Source organism: Callithrix jacchus, chromosome 11 (assembly GCF_049354715.1).
Source record: "Callithrix jacchus isolate 240 chromosome 11, calJac240_pri, whole genome shotgun sequence".
Classification (NCBI taxonomy): Eukaryota; Metazoa; Chordata; class Mammalia; order Primates; family Cebidae; genus Callithrix; species Callithrix jacchus.
In genome coordinates, this window is record NC_133512.1 from 11,150,957 (window position 1) to 11,171,548 (window position 20,592).

Sequence of the window (20,592 nt, forward strand, 5' to 3'; positions counted from 1 at the left end):
TGTCCAAGGAAGGTTGGCTCTATTTATAAGTGCCTGTTGTGCTGCTGCCTTTTTTTTAATAGATGCCCTTCCCCACACAGAGTAGTCTAGTCACAGTCTGCCAGCAGAGGTGTTGCTGAGCTGCTGCAGGCTCTGCCCAGCTGCTGTGTGAACTGCCTCGGGAGTGGTGGTCGCCCTTCCCCACACTGAGCTAGACCATCCTGGGTCCAGCTGCTCTTGCTGCGAAATTCTCAATCCAGAGCATTTCAGATTGCTTGTTTTGTGGGGGTGGTACCCGCTGAGCTAGATCACCTGGTTCCCTGTCTCTGCCCCCTCCCTTTCAGTTGAATTGTGGCTCTGTCTCCCAGGCATTTCAGGCACCAGTTGAAACAACCACCCAGATTTGTGTGAGTTTCTGTGCACCAACCCTGCACCGGCTGAAATTGTCATGCTGAAAACTTGTGGCACTTTCAGCCTGGGAATCTCCTGGTCTGTGGGCAGTGAAAATTTGTTTGGAAATGTGGTGGGCACTCACCCTCTGCATTGTTCTTACTGGGAACTGCACTCTGGAGCTGTTCCTATTTAGCCATCTTGGATTCTCCCCCAATCCAGGTTGTGGAGTGGATCAATAGTTCTTCCTTTTTATTGCTGAGTAATATTTCACTAACTACACTGCAGGATTCCCCAGTTGAAGGATATGCAGAAGAGTAATTGCAGCCACTTTGGTAAATAATCTGTCATGTATACTAATTAACTGACTTAAAAGTTTTGTATTTTTTTCTTGAACAAAAGTCACAAAATGTAGAGAAGAAAATGAAATGCATCCTAAGATGATCTTGATTTAGCTTCAACAATTATCAAGATTCTTTCCGTCTATCCCTTTTTACTTTAGTCTTTCTTGTTGAAGTATAGCAAAGTAAATCCTAGATAGGAGAGTGAAATATGCAGAGATTATTCCATTTGACTCTCCAAAAGTTTTGAATGTTTTTCATATAACTTTAATGTATCAGCAAACTTTTCTATAAAGGGCCGAATAATAACTGGTTTGGCTTCATGAGCTCTGGGGTCTTTGTCAAAATTACTCAATTTCTGCTGTTATAAAGAGAAAGCAGTCTTAGACTACTCATAAACAAGCATGGCTGTGCTCTACCAAAATTTTATTTATCAAAAGAGGCAGCAGCCTCTAATTTGACAAATGCAATCTAATCTCCAGTCCATGGTGAAATTTTCCAGATTGCTTCAAAAATGTATTTTACTGTTTTTTTTTTCCTTCCAATCAAACCTTGTTTGGATTCTGTCTTTAAATGATTTTCAAGTTTCTAACATAAATAATTTACCTACCCATATTTTTCAGTGCATATATATATATATATATATATATACATATATATATATTTTTTTTTTTTTTGAGGCGGAGTTTTGCTCTTCTTACTCAGGCTGCAGTACAATGGCATGATCTCGGCTCACCACAACCTTCACCTCCTGGGTTCAAGCAATTCTCCTGCCTCAGCCTCCTGAGTACCTGGGATTACAGGCATATGCCACCATGCCCAGCTAATTTTTTGTATTTGTTTTTTTTTAGTAGAGACGGGGTTTTACCATGTTGACCAAGATGGTCTCAATCTCTTGACGTTGTGATCCACCTGCCTTGGCCCCCCAAATTGCTGGGATTACAGGCTTGAGCCACCACGCCCGGCCTTTTCAGTGCATATTAATTCTTCTGTCACCAGAATTTCTTCCTTGAAAAAGAACTACTTTGTAACATAAACAATATATATTTTCACTGAGAAATTAGAGAAAACAATAAATAAAAGGTAAAACGTAAGTTCTTCATAATCCTATCACCTAGAAATAACCATTGTGAATATTTTGGTGCATGTACGTTTTTTCTTTTTCCTTTGAGATGGAGTCTTGCTCTGTTGCCCAGGTTGTAGTGCAGTGGTATGATCTCAGCTCACTGCAACCTCTGCCTCCTGGGCTCAAGTGATTCTCTTGCTTTAGCCTCCTGAGTAACTGGGACTGCATATGAGCACCACCATGCCAGGCTAATTTTTTGTATTTTTAGTAGAGTTGGGTTTTCACCATGTTGGCCAGGCTGGTCTCAAACTCCTGACCTCAGGTGATCCACCCACCTCAGCCTCCCAAATTACTGGAATTAAAGGTGTGAGCCACCGCACCAGTCTGGCATATGTACTTATAAATGTATATCTCTTGGTAGAGACTGTTATATAGTATTCATTCACAGTAAATTTTTTAATTAGCAGGGGATCCAGCTATAAATATATATATATATATATATATATATATATATATATATATATATAATCACTTGCTTGCTTCATTTCTATGTTATAACATAAACGTATTTTCAGCCTGTAAAGATCATTTTACATTTGTGCAGATTATTCTGTGATATTTGGGCTTCCTCATTTACTTGCAACTTATCTCATCCTCTAATATTAGCTGGAGATGTGAGAATTAAAATCCTGAGTGCAACGCTTTCTGCCATCTTTCAGCACTGCCGCAATGGTGTGCATGAATGTCCTGGCTGATGTTCTCAAGAGCATCAGTGCTGCTGATAAGAGAAGCAAACACTAGGTTCTTACTAGGCCATGCTCTCAAGTAGTTGTCCAGTTTCTAACCATGATGACAAAGCATGGCTACCTTGTGAATTTGAAATCCTGATCCTCACAGGGCGGGGAAAGTGGTTGTCAACCTCACCGGCAGGTTAAACAAGTGTGAAGCGATTAGTCCCAAATTCGATGTGGAACTCAAAGATCTAGAAAAATGACTAGTAATCTGCTCCCATCCTGCCAGTTTGGTTTCATTGTACTGATAACCTTAGTTGGCATCGTGGACCATGAAGAAGCAAAATGATAACACGGGAGGGAAACTCCTGGGATTCTTTTTCTAGGGATGTAATATAACTGTTTGTTGTTGTTGTTGTTTTGAGATAGAGTCTCTGTCATCCAGGCCGGAGTGCAGTAGCACAATCTCAGCTCATCGCAGCCTCGACTTCCCGGGCTCAAGCAATCCCCTGGCTCATTTTCCTGAGTAACTGGGACTATAGGCAGGCATTACCACTCCCAACTAATTTTTGTATTTTTAGTAGAGATGAGGTCTCCCATGTTGCCTAGGCTAGTCTTGAACTCCTGAAGTCAAGCAGTCTGCCTGCCTCAGCCTCCCAGTGTGTTGAAATTATAGGTGTGAGCCACTATATCCAGCCAGGATATAATACACATTTATAAATAAAATGCCTCAGTGGAAAAAAAACATTCTGAGTAGAGCTTTCTACAAGGGCCAAAACTTATCTTACAGATTTTAGTCTCATGACTGAAAAGAAAAACCTTTTAATATTGATCGGTACAAGAGCTGGGTGCTCACACACATTGCTGGTAGCACAGTAGTCATCGGGTTAGTAGGGGTTCACAGAGTGCCCTCTGCTCTCCAACCATCTCTGTGCTATTGCTGTGTGTACCTCAGTTTCAGGGACCTGTCTGTTGCTAGGGTTCTTCAAACAGGCCTGATCTTGGCCAACCACAAAACACTGCCCTGGAGTTCTCAGAGTTTTTAGTGTCTATCCTGTTGATGGCCCAAGGTTCTACAAATCATGAAAGGTGTAAGAACTGGGATGCCTTCTGGCCAGAACTCAGAGGAGGGTGCAAATGTGATGTGCAGACTCCACATATGGGGGAAAATCCAAGCCCTTGTCTTCATAGCTGGAAGGCGGGCAGCCTGGGGAAGTTTTCAAGCCCATCTCACCCTCCACCTGGAAATAGATTCAGGGCTGTTGGGGGGGTACATGATGGGAGTGAGACTGGCCCTTTGGTTTGCATGAGATCTGGGGGAGGCCTGTGACTGCCAGCTTCCCCTACTTACCTGACAACCTACATGACTCAGCAGAGGCAGCCATAATCCTCCCAGATACTGAACTCCAGTGACCTGGGAATCTCACCCCATCCCCCACAGCAGCTAGAGCAAGACCCACCCAAGGAGAGTCTGAGCTCAGACACACCTAGCCCTGCCCCAACCTGATGGTCCTTCCCTACCCACCTTGGTAGTGGAGGACAAAGAGAATAAAATCTTGGGAATTCTAGGGCCCTGCCCAGCACTGGTCCCTCTCCAGACTACTACAGCTGATGCTCTCTGGAAAGCACCACCTCCCGGCAGGAGGCCAAGCAGCACAAAAATAGACCATTAAACTACCAAAGCTAAGAACCCTCACTGAGTCCATTGCACCCCACTGCCACCTCCACCATAACAGGTGCTGGCATCCACAGCTGAGCATCCCGTAGACGGTTTACGTCACAGGACTCTGTACAGACAACCCCCAGTACTACCCGGAGGTAGACTCACTGGGTAGCTAGACACAGAAGAAAGACAACAATCACTGCAGCTGAGCTCACAGGAAGCCACATCCATAGGAAAAGGGAGAGTACTACATCAAGGGAACACCCCATGGGACAAAGGAATCTGAATAACAGCATTCAGTCCTTGATCTTCCCTCTGACAGAGCCTTACCCAGATGAGAAGAAACCAGAAAACCAACCCAGGTAATATGAGAAAACAAGGCTCTTTAACACCTCCCCAAAATGACTGGTTCACCAGCAATGGATCCAAACTGAGAAGAAATTCCTGATTTACCTGAAAAAGAATTCAGGAGGTTAGTTATTAAGCTAATCAGGGAGACACAAGAGAAAAGTGTAGCCCAATGCAAGGAAATCCAAAAAATAATACAAAAAGTGAAGGGGGAAATATCAAGGAAATAGCTTAAAAAAACAGTCGAAAAATCAGGAAACTTTGGACATACTTTTAGAAATACAAAACGCTCTGGTAAGTCTCAGCAATAGAACAGAACATGTAGAAGAAAGAAATTCAGAGATCAAAGATAAGGTCTTCACTTTAACCCAATCTGACAAAGAAAAGGAAAAAAGAATAAGAAAATATGAACAAAGACTCTAAGAAGTCTGGGATTATGTTAAATGCACAAACCTAAGACTTATTGGTGTTCTTGAAAAAGAAGAGAATTCTAAACGCTTAGAAACTCATTTGGGGGAATAACGGAGGAAAACTTTCCCAGCCTTGCCAATGACCTAGACAGCCAAATGCAAGAAACGCAAAGAATACCTGGGAAATTCAACACAAAAAGATCGCTTAGCCATATTGTCATCAGGTTATCCAAAGTTAAGATGAAGGAAAGAATCTTAAGAGCTATGAGACAGAAGTACCAGGTAACCTATAAAGGAAAATCTATTCAGATTAACAGCAGATTTCTCAGCAGAAACCCTACAGTCAAACCAGAAGGGACTAGGGCTCTATCTTCAGATTCCTCAAACAAAACAATTTCAGCCAAGACTTTTGCATCCTGTGAATCTAAGCATCATATATGAAGGAAAGATGCAGTCTTTTTCAGGCAAACAAATGCTGAGAGAATTTGCCATTACCATGCCACCACTATAAGGACTGCTAAAAGGGGTTCTAAATCTTGAAACAAATCCTGGAAACACATTAAAACAGAACCTCTTTAAAGCATAAATCACTAGGTGTGGTGGCTTATGCCTGTAATCCCAGTACTTTGGGAGGCTGAGGCAGGTGGATCACCTGAGGTCAGGAGTTTGAGACCAGCCTTGCCAACATGGTGAAACCCCGTCTCTACTAAAAATACATAAATTAGCCAGATGTGGTGGCGCGTGCCTGTACTCCCAGTTACTCAGGAGGCTGAGGCAGAAGAATTGCTTGAACCCAGGAGGCAGAGGTAGTAGTGAGCTGAGATTGCACCACTCCACTCCAGCCGGTGACAGAGTGAGACTCCATCTCAATAATAAATAAATAAATGTTTGAATACTAAGTAAATGAAAATGAGAGATAAATGTCACATATAGAAGAATTTAAAAAATTGATGTAGGTAATTTCCCTTCAAGGAGATGGAGTCTACTTCCTTACCCCTTGAATATGTGCTTAGTGACTTGTTTTCAGAATGAGACTCCACCTCAAAAAAAAATATCATAAATCACACAGGATCCATAAAACAAAAATACTAGTTAGGAAATAAAAGAAAAAAAAAAGTACACAGACAACCAGGAGCATGATGTATGCAATGGCACCTCACATTTCAATACTAACATTGAATGTAAATGGCCTAAATTCTCCACTTAAAAGATACAGAACCGCAGAGTGGATAAGAACTCACAACCAACTATCTGCTGCCTTCAGGAGACTCATCTAATGCATAAGGACTCACATAAACTTAAAGTAAAGGAGTGGAAAAAGGCATTTCATGCAAATGAACACTAAAAGCAAGCAGAGATAGCTATTCTTACCAGACAAAACAAACTTTAAAGCAACAGCAGTTGAAAGAGACAAAGAGGGACATTACATAAGAATAAAAGGCTTTGTCCAATAGGAAAAGATCACAATTCTAAACATATATGCAGCTAGCACTGGAACTCTGAAATTTATAAAACAATTACTAATAGACATAAGAAATGAGAGAGACAGCAACACAGTAACAGCGGGAGGCTTCAGTACTCCTCTGGCAGCACTAGACAGGTCATGAAGACAGAAAGTCAACAAAGAAACAATGAATTTAAACTATACCTTGGAACAATGGACTTAACAGATATATACAGAACATTTCATCCAACAACCACAGAATACACGTTCTATTCAACAGTACATGGAACTTTCTCTAAGATAGGTCATATGACAGGCCATAAAACGAGCCTGAATAAATTTAAGAAAACTGAAATTATATCAAGCATTCTCTCAAACCACATGGAATAAAACTGGAAGTCAACTCCAAAAGGAACTTTCAAACCATGCAAATACATGTAAACTAAATAACCTGCTCCTGAATGAGCATTGGGTCAAAACAAAATCAAGATGGAAATTTTAAAATCCTTCCAACTGAATGACAATAATGACACAACCTACAAACCCTCCGGGAGACAGCAAAGGCAGTGCTAAGATGCACATTCATAGTCCTAAATGCCTGCATCAAAAAGACTGAAAGATCACAAGCGGACATTCTAAGATCATACCTCAAGGAACTAGAGAAGCAAAAGCTAAGCAAACCCAAACCCAGCAGTAGAAAGGAAATAACCAAGATCAGAATGGAACTAAATGAAATGGAAACAAACAAAACAAAAATTACAAAAGATAAATGAAACAAAAAGCTAGTTCTTTGAAAAGATAAAATTGATAGGCCATTAGCAAGATTAAGAAAAGAAGAAAGAAAATCCAAATAACCTGACTAAGAAACGAAATAGGAGATATTACAACTGATACCACTGAAATACAAAAGATCATTCCAGGCTACTATGAACACTTTACAGACATAGTATAGAACACATAGAAGAAATGGATAAATTTCTGGAAAAATACAACACTCCTAGTTTAAATCAGTAAGAATTAGATACCCTGAACAGACCTATAATAAGCAGTGAGATTGAAACGGTAGTTAAAAAATTACCAACCAAAGTATATCCAAAAACAGACAGATTCACAGCAGAATTCTACCAGACATTCAAAAAAGAATTGGTATCAATAATTTTGACACTATTGCACATGATAGGGAAAGAAGGAATCCTTTCTAAATCATTCTATGAAGCCAGCATCATCCTAATGCCAAAACCAGGGAGGACATAACCAAAAAAGGAGAAACCACAGACCAATATCCTCGATGAACATAGATGCTAAAATACTTATCAAAATACTAGCTAATCAAACCCAACAACACCATGATCAAGTGGATTTCATACCAAAGATGCAGGAATGGTTTAACATACTCAAGTCAATAAATATGATACACCCCATAGAGAGAATTAAAAACAGAATCACATAATCATCTCAATAGATGGAGAAAAAGCATTTGACAAAATCCAGAATTGCTTTATAATTAAAACTCTCAGCAAAATTGGCATACGAAGGACACCCCTTAATGTAATAAAAGTCATCTATAATAAACCCACAGCCAACAGAGTACTATATGGGGAAAAATTGAAAGCATTTCCTCTGAGAACTGGAACAAGACAAGGGCGCCCACTCTCACCACTCGTCTTCACCATGGTACTGGAAGTCCTAGCCAGAGCAATCAGCCAATAGAAAGAAATAAAGGGCATCCAAATTGGTAAAGAGGAAGTCAAACTGTCACTGTTTTCTGACAATACAATCATTTACTTTGAAAACCCTAAGGACTCCTCCAGAAAACTCCTAGAACTGATAGAATTCAGCAAGGTTTCTCAATGAAAGATTAATGTACACAAATCAGTAGCTCTTCTAAACACCAACAGTGACCAAGCAGAGAATCAAATCAAGAACTAAACCTCTTTTACAATAGCTGCAAAAATTTTAAAATAAGAATATACTGGCTGGGTGCAGTGGCTCAAGCCTGTAATCCCAGCACTTTGGGAGGCCGAGACGGGTGGATCACGAGGTCAAGAGATCAAGACTATCCTGGTCAACATGGTGAAACCCCATCTCTACTAAAAATACAAAAAAAATTAGCTGGGCACGGTGGTGCGTGCCTGTAATCCCAGCTACTCAGGAGGCTGAGGCGGGAGAATTGCCTGAACCCAGGAGGCGGAGGTTGTGGTGAGCCGAGATCACGCCATTGCACTCCAGCCTGGGTAACAAGAGCAAAACTCCGTCTCAAAAAAAAAATATATATACCTAATGAAGGGATTGAAAGACCTCTACAAGGAAAACTACAAAACACTGCTGAATGAAATCATAGATGACACAAGCAAATGGAAACACCTCCCATGCTCATGGATGGGTAGAATCAATACTATAAAAATAACCATACTGCCCAAAGCAATCTACAAATTCAACACAATATTCATCAAAATACCACTATCATTCTTCATAGAATTAGAAAAAAAAAACAGTTCTAAAATTCACATGCAGCCAAAAAAAGAGCCCGCATAGTTAAAGCAAGACTAAGAAAAAAAAATCTGGAAGCATCACACTACCTGATCACCAAAGCAGCAGGTACTGGTACAAAAACAGGTACATAGACCAATAGAACAGAATGGAACACCCAGAAATAAACCCAGATACTTACAGCCAACTGATCTTTGGCAAATGGAAAGGACACCCTTTTCAACAAACGGTGCTGGGATAATTGGCTAGCCACCTGTAGGAGAAAGAAACTAGATCCTCACATCTCATCTTATGCAAAAATCAACTCAAGATGGATTAAGCACTTAAACCTAAGACCCAAAACTATAAAAATTCTAGAAAACAACACTGGAAAAGCCTTCTAGACATTGGTTTAGGCAAGGATTTCATGACCAAGAACCCAAAAGCAAAGATCGTTGGGAATGAATTAAACTAAAGAGTTTTTGCATGGCTAAAGGATCAGTCAGCAGAGTAAACAGACAACCCACAGAGTGGGAGAAAATCTTCACAATTTGTACATCTGACAAAGGACTAATATCCAGAATTTACAACAAATTCAAATCAGTAACAAAAAACCAACAATCCCATCAAAAAATGGGCTAAGGCTCTTTCTGTTCTCCATAACGGCTCACGATCAAGGTGAAAAGGAGAACCTCATGCAGGAACTTCACATCCATAAGCTCTATCTCAACATCTGTGTTGGGGAGAGTGGAGACAGACTGACCCGAGCAGCCAAGGTGCGGGAGCAGCTCACAGGGCAGACTCCCATGTTTTCCAAAGCTAGATACACTGTCAGTTCCTTTGGCAACCAGAGAAATGAAAAGATTGCAGTCCACTGCACAGTTTTAGGGGCCAAGGCAGAAGAAATCTTGAAGAAGGGTCTAAAGGTGTGGGAGTGAGTTCAGAAAAAACAACTTCTCAGCTACTGGAAACTTTGGTTTTGGGATCCAGGAACACATTGATCTGGGTATCAAATATGACCCAGGCATTGGTATCTATGGTCTGGACTCCTGTGTGGCGGTGGGTAGGCCAGATTTCAGCATCACAGAGAAAAAGCACAGGACAGGCTGCACTGGGGCCAAACACAGAATCAGCAAAGAGGAGACCATGAGCTGCTTCCAGCAGAAGTACGATGCGATCATCCTCCCTGACAAATTCCCGTTTCCATCCAAAAGGCCAGTGAAAAGTAAAAAAGAAAAAAGAAAAAGAAAGAAAAGGTGGGCTAAGGATATGAATGAACAGTTCTCAAGAGAAGATATACAAATGGCGGCCAAATGCTCAACATCACTAATGATCAGGGAGACGCAAATCAAAGCCACAATGAGATACCTCCTTACTCCTGCAAGAATAGCGATAATCAAAAAATCCAAAAACAGCAGGTGTTGGCATGGATGTGGTGAGCAGGGAACACTTCTACAGGGCTGGTGGGAATGTAAACTAGCACAGCCACTATGGAAAACAGTGTGGAGATTCCTTAAAGAACTAAAAGTAGAACTACCATTTGATCCAGCAATCCCACTACTGGGTGTCTACCCAGAGCAAAGAAGTCATTATTCGAAAAAGATGCATGTTTATAGCATCCAATTCCCAATTGCAAAATCGTGCAGCCAACCCAAATGCCCATCAATCAATGAGTGGATAAAGAAACTGCAGTATATACATATATAAATACACAGACACACACACACACGGTAGTATATACATACACACACACACGCACGCACATACGTATACACTGTGGTATATATATGTATGTATACGATGGAATACTACTCAGCCATAAAAAGGAATGAATTAACAGCATTTGCAGTGACCTAGATGAGATTGGAGACTATTATTCTAAGTGAAGTAACTCCGGACTGGAAAACCAAACATCGTATGTTGTCACTGATATGTGAAAAGCAAGCTATAAAGTCTAGAATGCACATTGGACATCTAATTTAATTCTTATGCAAAGGCATAAGAATAATGCAATGGACTTTGGGGACTTGGGGGGAAGAGTGGGGGGGGATGAGGGATAAAAGACTACAAATATGGTGCAGTGTGTACTGTTCATGTGATGGGTGCACCAAAATCTCACAAATCTCCACTAAAGAACTTATTCATGTAACAAAATACCACCTGTATTCCAATAACTTAGGGGAAAAAAGTTTTTTGTATAAGAAAAGGTTGTCATTTCTTTTAGATCACGGTAGTGAGTATGGGTGGGTTTCAAGACAAGGAAGACAGGCTCCTGAGACCACACTCGACCACGAGGCTATGTTGCAACCAAGCCTAACGTATGAGAAGGATGACAATTCGTTAATTGGTGATTGTGGAGAGGTAGGAGCCCCAAGTTAATATGCCCAAAAGAGAGCTCTTGGTTTCTTTCTGCCTGTATCTAATTTCTCTTTCTTCAGGCTTTCCTCTGTCAGTAAGCACCAGCTATGCATCCCCAGTTCTTGGAGTTATCCTTGTCCCTGCTTCCGTCATCACTTATCCACTCTATCAACAAAGCCTACTGGCTTTACCTGCACAATACAAACCTAGCCCTGTCTCTCTCCCCTCCACCACTGCCCTCCTGGTCCAAGCCCCTATTATTTTTCCCCCAGATTATTGTAATATATCTGGTTTCCTGGTTTCTACTGTTACCCTCAATTGTCTATTCTCACTACAGCTGGAGTAACTCTTTTAAAGCAAAAGTCAGAGTATGTCCCCTCTGCCCAACACTCTCTGATGGAATCCCAACTTTCTCAGAATGAAATTTAGTTGTTGTTGGCTCACACGACCTTACGTAAATCTATCCATCTGCTACCTACTCTCCAGCCACTTTCCCTGTCACTCCCTGTGCTCCATATTTCATGTCCTTTCAGTTTCTCATATATGCTGGCTCTGCTCCATCCTCAGTGGCTCCCTGTGCTTGAAAGGCTCTCATGGGTGGCTGCAGAGCTTGCTTCTCTATTTCTTGCAAGCATCTGCTCCAGGTCACCTTCTTAATGAGGCTCTCCCTGACAACTGTGGCCTCCATTCCCTTTCTTGTCCTCACTAGCCCCTTCCCCAGCCCAGTGCTCATGCCTCTGCATATATTACAAATACACTGTTTATTGGTCTGTTATCCTTCCCAGCCCTTTCTTGTTAGCCACATAAGAGAAAGGATTTTGTCTGCTATTTTAGTGCTGTTTCCTGTGCCTCAACTGCCGTCTAGCACATAGCAGGCATGCAATGAAAACTGTTTGAGTGACTGAATGAATGAATGCAGGAATGTCAACTTTCTGTACTGTGAACCATAATGAACGTGAAATGAAGCAAGGGAATGAAGACACACAATAGGCCAGCCTACTAGTAGTTCTTTTAATTGCCTGATTGATGTTGGAAAATGAAGCTTTCTAGATGATAAATGAAAGCTATTAAATGCCATTCATCACAATTCTTGTCATAACTCGATAAAGTATAGAATGCACATTGTACATCTAATTTAATGTGTGTAAACCAGGCATGTAATGACGAAATGTACAGTTCGTGGGTTGTAGTTAATGCAGAAAAATGTAGTATTAGCCAAAGATAAGAGTCGCTGATGCATTTTCTATACTGGCAGATCAATACAGTGTTACAAAGAATGAAGAAATGAAATCAAAGGATTTTTTTTCTGACAAAAGAGAGAAAAGAATGAAATGGAAAGGGCACAATTAGCACCATTTAAATCTATGCCTTTATGTTTTGCCTTCTAATTGGGACCTGAGGTTATAAATCAAGATAATAAAAGCTGATAAATACATTGCCTTATTTTTCCCCACAGGGGAGGTGAAGGAAGATGAAAGAAAGCATCAAAAGAAAACTACTCTGGCAGGGGCTTCTCATTCCTTTTCATTTTATTTTCTGGCAAAGACTATAGTGCATCCATTACTTGTCTGAGAGGTTACAAAGGAGGAAGGAGCCTGGGGTTGTATAATAATGTTGGAAACCTAGGAGAGCCCACAAAGAATATCTTGCAGGGTGGGCGGGGTTCAGAAGGTTCTAAGCCATGCTGTGAATCTGGCACACAGGCCTTTGTGCTCACAACACAACATCTGGGGTGTATTCTCAGCTCTTACAGGGAGCAATGAATGCTGCTAATGACTTTGCTCTGGGGGTTTTGATGGGGGGATAGAAATTTAACCAACGTTGGAGGGAATTCATCTCCAGTTTAGCAGGCTTCTTGCTCAATGTCTGCCTTCTGAGGTTCTACTGCAAAAAGAGAAAACATTCTAGACACTTGGCCTTTCTCACTTCTGCATCTCTTGTTTATGATATAAATGCAAACAAACAAACAAAAAAAAACAAACCAGAGGAGACGTTCTATAATATGTAACAATAGGCCTTAACACCAGAGACCTCCAGGGTATAACTCACATAGTCCCTTCTTAACAAACATTTTCGTTTGAGATGGAGTCTCATTCTGTTGCCCAGGCTGGAGTGCAGTGGCATGATGGTACAATCTCGGCTCCCTGCAGCCTCTGCCTCCTAGGTGTAAGCAATTCTCCTATCTCAGTCTCCCTAGTAGCTGAGATTACAGGCATGCATTACCACTCCTGGCTAATTTTTATATTTCTTACTAGAGACAGGGTTTCACCATATTGGCCAGGCCGGTCTCAAACTCTTGATCTCAAGTGATCTGCCCAACGTGGCCTCCCAAAGAGCTGAGTTTACAGGCACGAGCCACTGTGCCCAGCCCTTCACATAGTCACTTTTATCTGTAATGAGAAATAGGAAGAAAATAGATGCACAAATGATCTCTCAAATCCCTTCAAAACAGAAAACGTTAAGCTTCTATGAAGTCAGAATGTTGCTTTATGAAACTAAACGTTAAGTTTCTATGAAGTCAGAATGTTGCTTTATGAAACTAAACGTTAAGTTTCTATGAAGTCAGAATGTTGCTTTATGAAACTAAACGTTAAGTTTCTATGAAGTCAGAATGTTGCTTTATGAAACTAAACGTTAAATTTCTATGAAGTCAGAATGTTGCTTTATGAAACTAACTTAAGCAAATAACTTCAAAGTACAACATTTCTCCAGAGCTTCCAGCAAAGTCTACAGCAGAGCGCCCCCCACTTCCATTGAGGTTCCTCTGGGTAAAGGTCATACGGAAGAGCAAGTGCAATGATCAAAGCTCCAGGAACAGGAAAGAAAGAATATAGAGCCTGGATAATGCACGAGCCCCAGAGTTCATGTCTGAGTAATGAGGTATGAGCTGTGGCTCACAGGTCTCCCTTCCGTTTGAACAGCAGCAGCAGAGAGAAGTCCGCAAACGGAAATCACTTCGACTCATGTGCCAGCCCACGTTGACAGTGCCCTGAGCAGTAGTACTGTGGAGGTGGGAGAGATGGCCTGAGTTCATGTCCCGGCCCCTCACTTGTTAGATCAGTGATTACGAGCAGATTCTTCACTTTGTCGTGTGTCAACGTGGACAATGACATAATGTATAAATGTACTTCAACTGGTGCCTACTGCATGGCAGGTGCTCAGGAAATGCTTTTTAATCACCCTTTTACTTGTACTGAGATGCAGCAAGAACGCTGCACTAAAATCAACAGTATATACAGGCATACCTCAGATATCACGGCTTTGGTTCTAGAGCACTGCAGTAAAGTAAATATCACTATAAAATGAACCCTACACATTTCATAGTTTCTCAGTGCATACAAAAGTTACGTTTACACTATGCTGCAGTGTATTAACTGTGCAATAGCATTATGTCTAGAAAAACAATGTACATACCTTAATTTAAAAATACATTTCTGGGCCGGGCGTGGTGGCTCAAGCCTGTAATCCCAGCACTTTGGGAGGCCGAGGCGGGTGGATCACGAGGTCAAGAGATCGAGACCATGCTGGTCAACATGGTGAAACCCCGTCTCTACTAAAAATAAAAAAAATTAGCTGGGCACGGTGGTGCGTGCCTGTAATCCCAGCTACTCGGGAGGCTGAGGCAGGAGAATTGCCTGAACCCAGGAGGCGGAGGTTGTGGTGAGCCGAGATCGCGCCATTGCACTCCAGCCTGGGTAACAAGAGCGAAATTCCGTCTCAAAAAAAAAAAACACATTTCTGGTACAAAATGCTAATGATCATCTGAGCTCTCAGTGAGCTGTAATTTTTTGTTGGTGGAGGGTCTTGCTGACTGATCAGAGTGGTGGTTCTGAAGGCTGGGGTGGCTGTGGAGATTTCTTAAAATAACACGACAGTGAAGCTGCTGCAGCAACGGACCCTTTTTTTCATGGAAGATTTCTCTGTAGTAGGCAATACTCTGATAGCATTTTATTCACAGCACAACTTTTAAAAAAAAATTGGAGTAACTTCTCTCAACATCTGCCACTAATTTTGTGTAATATTCTAAATCTTTTGTTGTCCTTTTGTCGCCTTTTGTCTTTTTTGTTGTCAAAAAAAAAAACCACACATGTGCCTAGACAGGGTGGAAAAAGAAACATCAAGGGCTTGCTAAAAAGGAGAAGCCTAAAAGAGAGGAAATTCCCACGGCAGTTCTGTTCCACTGTAGTCTGTGAGTGCAGGAACAATGTTTCCGTGGGGAAGCATTATGCCCAGTGGTTTCTCCGTTTGAACAGTGGGAAAGCCCTTGAGGTTTTCTGTCACTGTCAGGCGGGAGTGGGAAACTGTTTATGGAGTCCAGTTGATGTTCAGGCACTGTGCTATGAAAGCAAACATGTCTGAGACTTCCTCTATCACTTTGGCTGTGGGCTTCTCTGCTCCTGGCCCACCTTAGTGTCCACATGGATAAGCAGAGGGTTGCTTTGCTTCCTGCTGCAGCCCATGATGTACCGAAGGGTGGCAATGAACTTCAGGGAGTGAAGCGGGACCACGCGGTCATCATGGTCAGCAATGAGGAGGAGCATGGACGGGTACTGGACGTCACCGGCTTCTGGTAACTTCACATTATGCAATGGAGAGTATTTGACAAGCCATTCAAAGTATTGCTTGCTGTCTGAGCACCCATAATCAGTGGTCCAAGCCTGGCCAATGGTATGTTTATGAAACTTCAGCATGTCCATTACTCCAACTTGGGCAATAACACAACCAAAGAGGTCAGGTCGCTGATTTGCGCAAGTAGCCACTAAGAGGCCTCCATCTGAACCTCCATTAATAGTCAGCCTCTTGACAGATGTGTAACCTTCCTTGATCAGATACTCGGCAGCACACTGAAAGTCATCAAAGCAGTTTTGTTTGTTGGCCAAGATACCACCTTTATGCCACATCTCTCCATATTTGCCACCTCCTCTGATGTTGGCCACTGCCAGGATACCACCCACGTGTCTCACAAAAATAAGCCTGGAAACACTGTAGTTGGGTGTGATGGATCTGTTGAAGCCACCATAGCCATATAAGAAAGCGGGAGGAGAACCATCCAATTTTTTGCCTTTTTTTTTTTTTTTGAGACAGAGTTTCGCTCTTGTTACCCAGGCTGGAGTGCAATGGCGTGATCTCGGCTCACCGCAACCTCCGCCTCCTGGGTTCAGGCAATTCTCCTGCCTCAGCCTCCTGAGTAGCTGGGATTACAGGCACGCGCCACCATGCCCAGCTAATTTTTTGTATTTTTAGTAGAGACGGGGTTTCACCATGTTGACCAGGATGCTCTCCTTATCTTGACCTCGTGATCCACCCACCTCGGCCTCCCAAAGTGCTAGGATTACAGGCTTGAGCCACTGCGCCCGGCCATTTTATGCCTTTTTTAATGCACAGTGAACATTGGAACCTTCGTATCATCCTTGCTAGGGTAGAAAATCTGGACTGTCTGGTCATCAGAAGCATCGATTCCTTTTACGGCCTCCTCTCAGAAAACTCTTGGCTCCAGTTCCTCTTTGGTAAGATCACAGTGATAAATGATACCTGAAGATAAAAAGGAAGTAAACTGATAGAAGTTTTCAGTGTCCTTCTGACTGCTGTACCCCACGACACTGCCAACCTGGAACGGGAAGGTCTTGAGGAGAGCACCAGTAGTCAGGTTGTGGAGCTGCAGAATGTTCTTGATGTCATGGAGGTAGCATAAGACCACGAAGTTGGGCCTGACACAAGCTACCCTTTCTAAGACGTCTTTCTCATGCTCAGGAACAAGCACTTTCCACTGAGCCTCGTCAGGGTCCCTGAAGTCAATGTTGATCATGCGATAGTTGGGAGAAAGGCGATTCGCCTTGAACATGAACACCATCCTCTCATTGGTCACGTAGTTATATTCTCCTTCAAAGTTGTCTATCAGTTTTACCCATTTTAGGATTCCAGTGATGCCATTGGATTCCTGCTGTAGGTCACAGTACCAGAGTCAGTTTACTGGATCACATACCTCCCTTTATTGAGAACAAGATATAGCGGTCATCATCTGATAACTCAGCTCCACCCATCCATTTAGGTTCATCAGGAAACTCAGCACACAACATCTCTTCTGACTGATCTGTTCCCAAGACATGATGGTAGAGCTTTTGGTGGAGATTGGTGGATGTCTCTGTACCATCACTTTTTCCATCCTGTTGGGGGTATGAGTTGTAGAACATTCTCTTCCTGTCATGGGTCCAGACCATACAGCTGAACTTAACTCTTTCGAGCACATCTGGAAGCTCTTTGGCACCATCATCTTTCATGAACTTGATCATCACCCAGTCTGAGCCACTGGCACTCAGACCATAGGAAAATATTCACCATCTTCACCAAACGCATAACCTCAGAGTGCCACCATGCCATCATCAGACAGTATTTTGGGGTCCAGGAATCCTTTGGCCTCACACTCTAAGGAATCCTGTACATATAATACTCGCTGGTTCTGCAAAACTGCATTGTAAAAATAAAAAGACTGTTTTCCTTTCTTGAAGTGGCAACTATACTTGAGATAACCATACAGTTCAGTCATTCTCTCTTTGTATAAACCGCTGATAGGACACTGCTTGAGAAATAGCACAGTAATCTTTACCAAGAGTAGATTTCATCTCAAGAAATCACTTGCTTTGATCATCTGTAAGGAGCAACTCCTCATCCACTCAAGTTTGATCCTGAGATTATAGCAATTCATTCACATCTTTAAGCTCTACTTCTAATTCTATTTCTATTGCTATTTTTACCACATCTGCAGTGACTTCCTCCATTGAAGTCTTAAAACCTTCAGAGTGATCCATGAGGGTAGAATCAACTTCTTCCAAACACCTGTTAATTTCTATATTTTGACCTTTTCCCATGAGTCATGAATGCTCTTAATTGTATCTAGAATGGTGAATCCTTTCCAGAAGGTTTTCAATGTACTCTGCTCAGATCTATCAGAAGAACCCTTTTGGAAGCTATAGCCTTATGAAATGTGTTTCTTAAATAATATAATTTAAAAGCCAGAATTACTCCCTGATCTGTAAGCTGCTGAATGAATGTTATGTTAGCATGAAAATAAAATTTCTCTCCTTGTATATTTCCACGAGAGCTCTTGGGTGACCAGGTGCATTGTTAACAAGCAGTAATAATTTGAAAGGATTCTTTTTGAGCAGTAGGTCTCAACAGTGGGCTTAAAATATTTGGTAAACCACTCTGTAAATAGATAGATATGTTGTCATCTAGGCTTTGTGGTTCTATTTATAGAGCATAGGCAGAATAGATTCAAGCTCTTAAGGGCTTAGAATTTTTTTGGACAGTAAATGAGCATTGGCTTAAACTTTAAGTCACCAGCTGCATTAGCTTTTAACAAGAGTCTGCTTGTTTTTTGAAGCTTTGAAGCCATGGACTTTTCCTCCTCCTTAGCTGGGAAAATCCTAGATGGCATCTTCTTCCAATAGAAGGTTATCTTGTCTACGTTGAAAATCTGTTGTTTAGTGTAGCCACCTTCATCAATAATCTTAGCTAGATCTTCTAGAAAAATTACTGCAGCTTCTACATCAGCACTTGCTGCTTCACCTCATACTTCTATGTTGTCGAGCTGGCTTCTTTCCTTAAACCTCATGAACAAACATAGGCTAGCTTCCAGCTTTTTTCTGCAGCTTCCTCACTTCTTGCTCTGGAGTGGGCTTTGGTTTAAGGTAACATTGTTTCCGGTCTGATCTTCTATGCAGACGACTCAAACTTTCTCCATATCAACAATCGGGCTGTTTCACTTTCTTATCACTCATGTGCTCATTGGAGTAGAGCCTCTAATTTCCTTCAAGACCTTTTTCTTTGCATTCACTATGTAGTTAACTGTTTGGCATAAGAACACTAGCTTTTGGCCTAGCTCAGCTTTTAAGATGCCTTTCCCACTAGACTTCATCATTTCTAGCATTTGATTTAAAGTGAGAGATATGAAACTCTTTATTTTATTTGAACACTTCGAAGCCATTGTAGAAATATTCATTGACCTAATTTTCATTTTGTGTCTCAGGGAATAGAGAGGCCTGAAAAATGGAGGATTGGCTGGTCAGTGGAACAGTCAGAACACACATTTATGATTAAGTTCACTGCCTTAAATGAGTACACTTTGTGGCACCCCCAAAAATTGCAATAGTAACATCAAAGATCACCATAACAGATGTAACAATAATGGAAAAGTTTGAAATATTGGAAGAAGTACCAAAATGTGACACAGAGATATGAAGTGAGCACATGCTGTTGGAAAAATGGCTCTGAAGGTTTGCTGGACTCAGAGTTGCCACAAACCTTCAATTTGTAAGAAGTTTAATATTTGCAGAGTGCAATAAAGTGAAGTATGATAAAATGAGGTGTGTTTTAATTTCTGCCTGGTGGATTTGGTGAAATGAATGCATCCTCAAATCACAAAGCACACTATATATATATATATATATATATATATATATATATATATATATATATATATATATAGAGAGAGAGAGAGAGAGAGAGAGAGAGAGAGAGAGAGAGATATGATGTCTCATTCTTTCTCCCAGACTGGAGTGCAGTGGTGCAATCTCAGCTCACTGTAACCTCCACTTCCCTGGGTTCAAGAGATTCTTCTACCTCAGGCTCCTGAGTAGATGGAATTACAGGTGCATGCCACCACACCCAGCTAAATTTTTGTATTTTTAGTAGAGGTGGGATTTCACCATGTTGGCCAGGCTGGTCTTGAATTCCTGACCTCAGGTGATCCGCAGGCCTCAGCCTCCCAAAGTGCTGGGACTACAGGCATGAGCCATCAGGCCCAGCCTGAAAAGAAGATTTTAAAAAGGAGATGTTTGCTAGCGGAATCAAGGAAATGTTCCTAGAACAGGTTGCATTCAGTTGGTACCTTGAAGGACTCATGGAATATTAGGGGCCAAAGCTGAGAGACGTGGGGTTGGACTTAACAGGGAGAAAGGACAGCAAACACAGATGCAGAGATGGGCAGGTACAGGCAGGTTTGGCAATCATGGGTGACCTATTTTGTATGGAACATAAAATACATAAAAGAGAATCATGAAAGATAAGCCTGGAAAGGTAAGTCAAAGTTAGATCATGAAGGGACTTGCACATCAGGCTTAAGAGTTGGGCTTGGCTGCCTTATTTTTAATGGAGCCTTTGAAGTGTTTGACCAGAGAAAGTAACGTGATCAGAACAATGCTCTAGGTCAGGCTGACCCTCTGCACCCCACCTCCTCTCCACACACGTTTTTCTCCTTCCTGAATAATAATCAGCCATAGATACCCAACACAAGTTTGACGTAATTGTTGGGACAATTGTGCTTAATCATGAGATTTCATTGTTCATTCAACTTACATCTAATGAAGACCTTGTCCCTGCCAAGCACTTTCAAAA

General features: G+C 41.6%; 1 long non-coding RNA gene and 2 pseudogenes across 1 annotated transcript in view; 2 read left to right on the forward strand and 1 right to left on the reverse strand.

Annotated features, from left to right (window-relative positions):
- LOC144578321 (uncharacterized) overlaps positions 1-20,592 on the forward strand; it is a 121,632-nt gene that overhangs the window by 37,719 nt on the left and 63,321 nt on the right. The window lies entirely within an intron of this gene.
- Positions 7,339-14,192, forward strand: LOC100413211 (large ribosomal subunit protein uL5 pseudogene; annotated as a pseudogene).
- Positions 15,390-20,592, reverse strand: part of LOC100413573 (prolyl endopeptidase-like) — a 53,429-nt pseudogene continuing 48,226 nt past the window's right edge.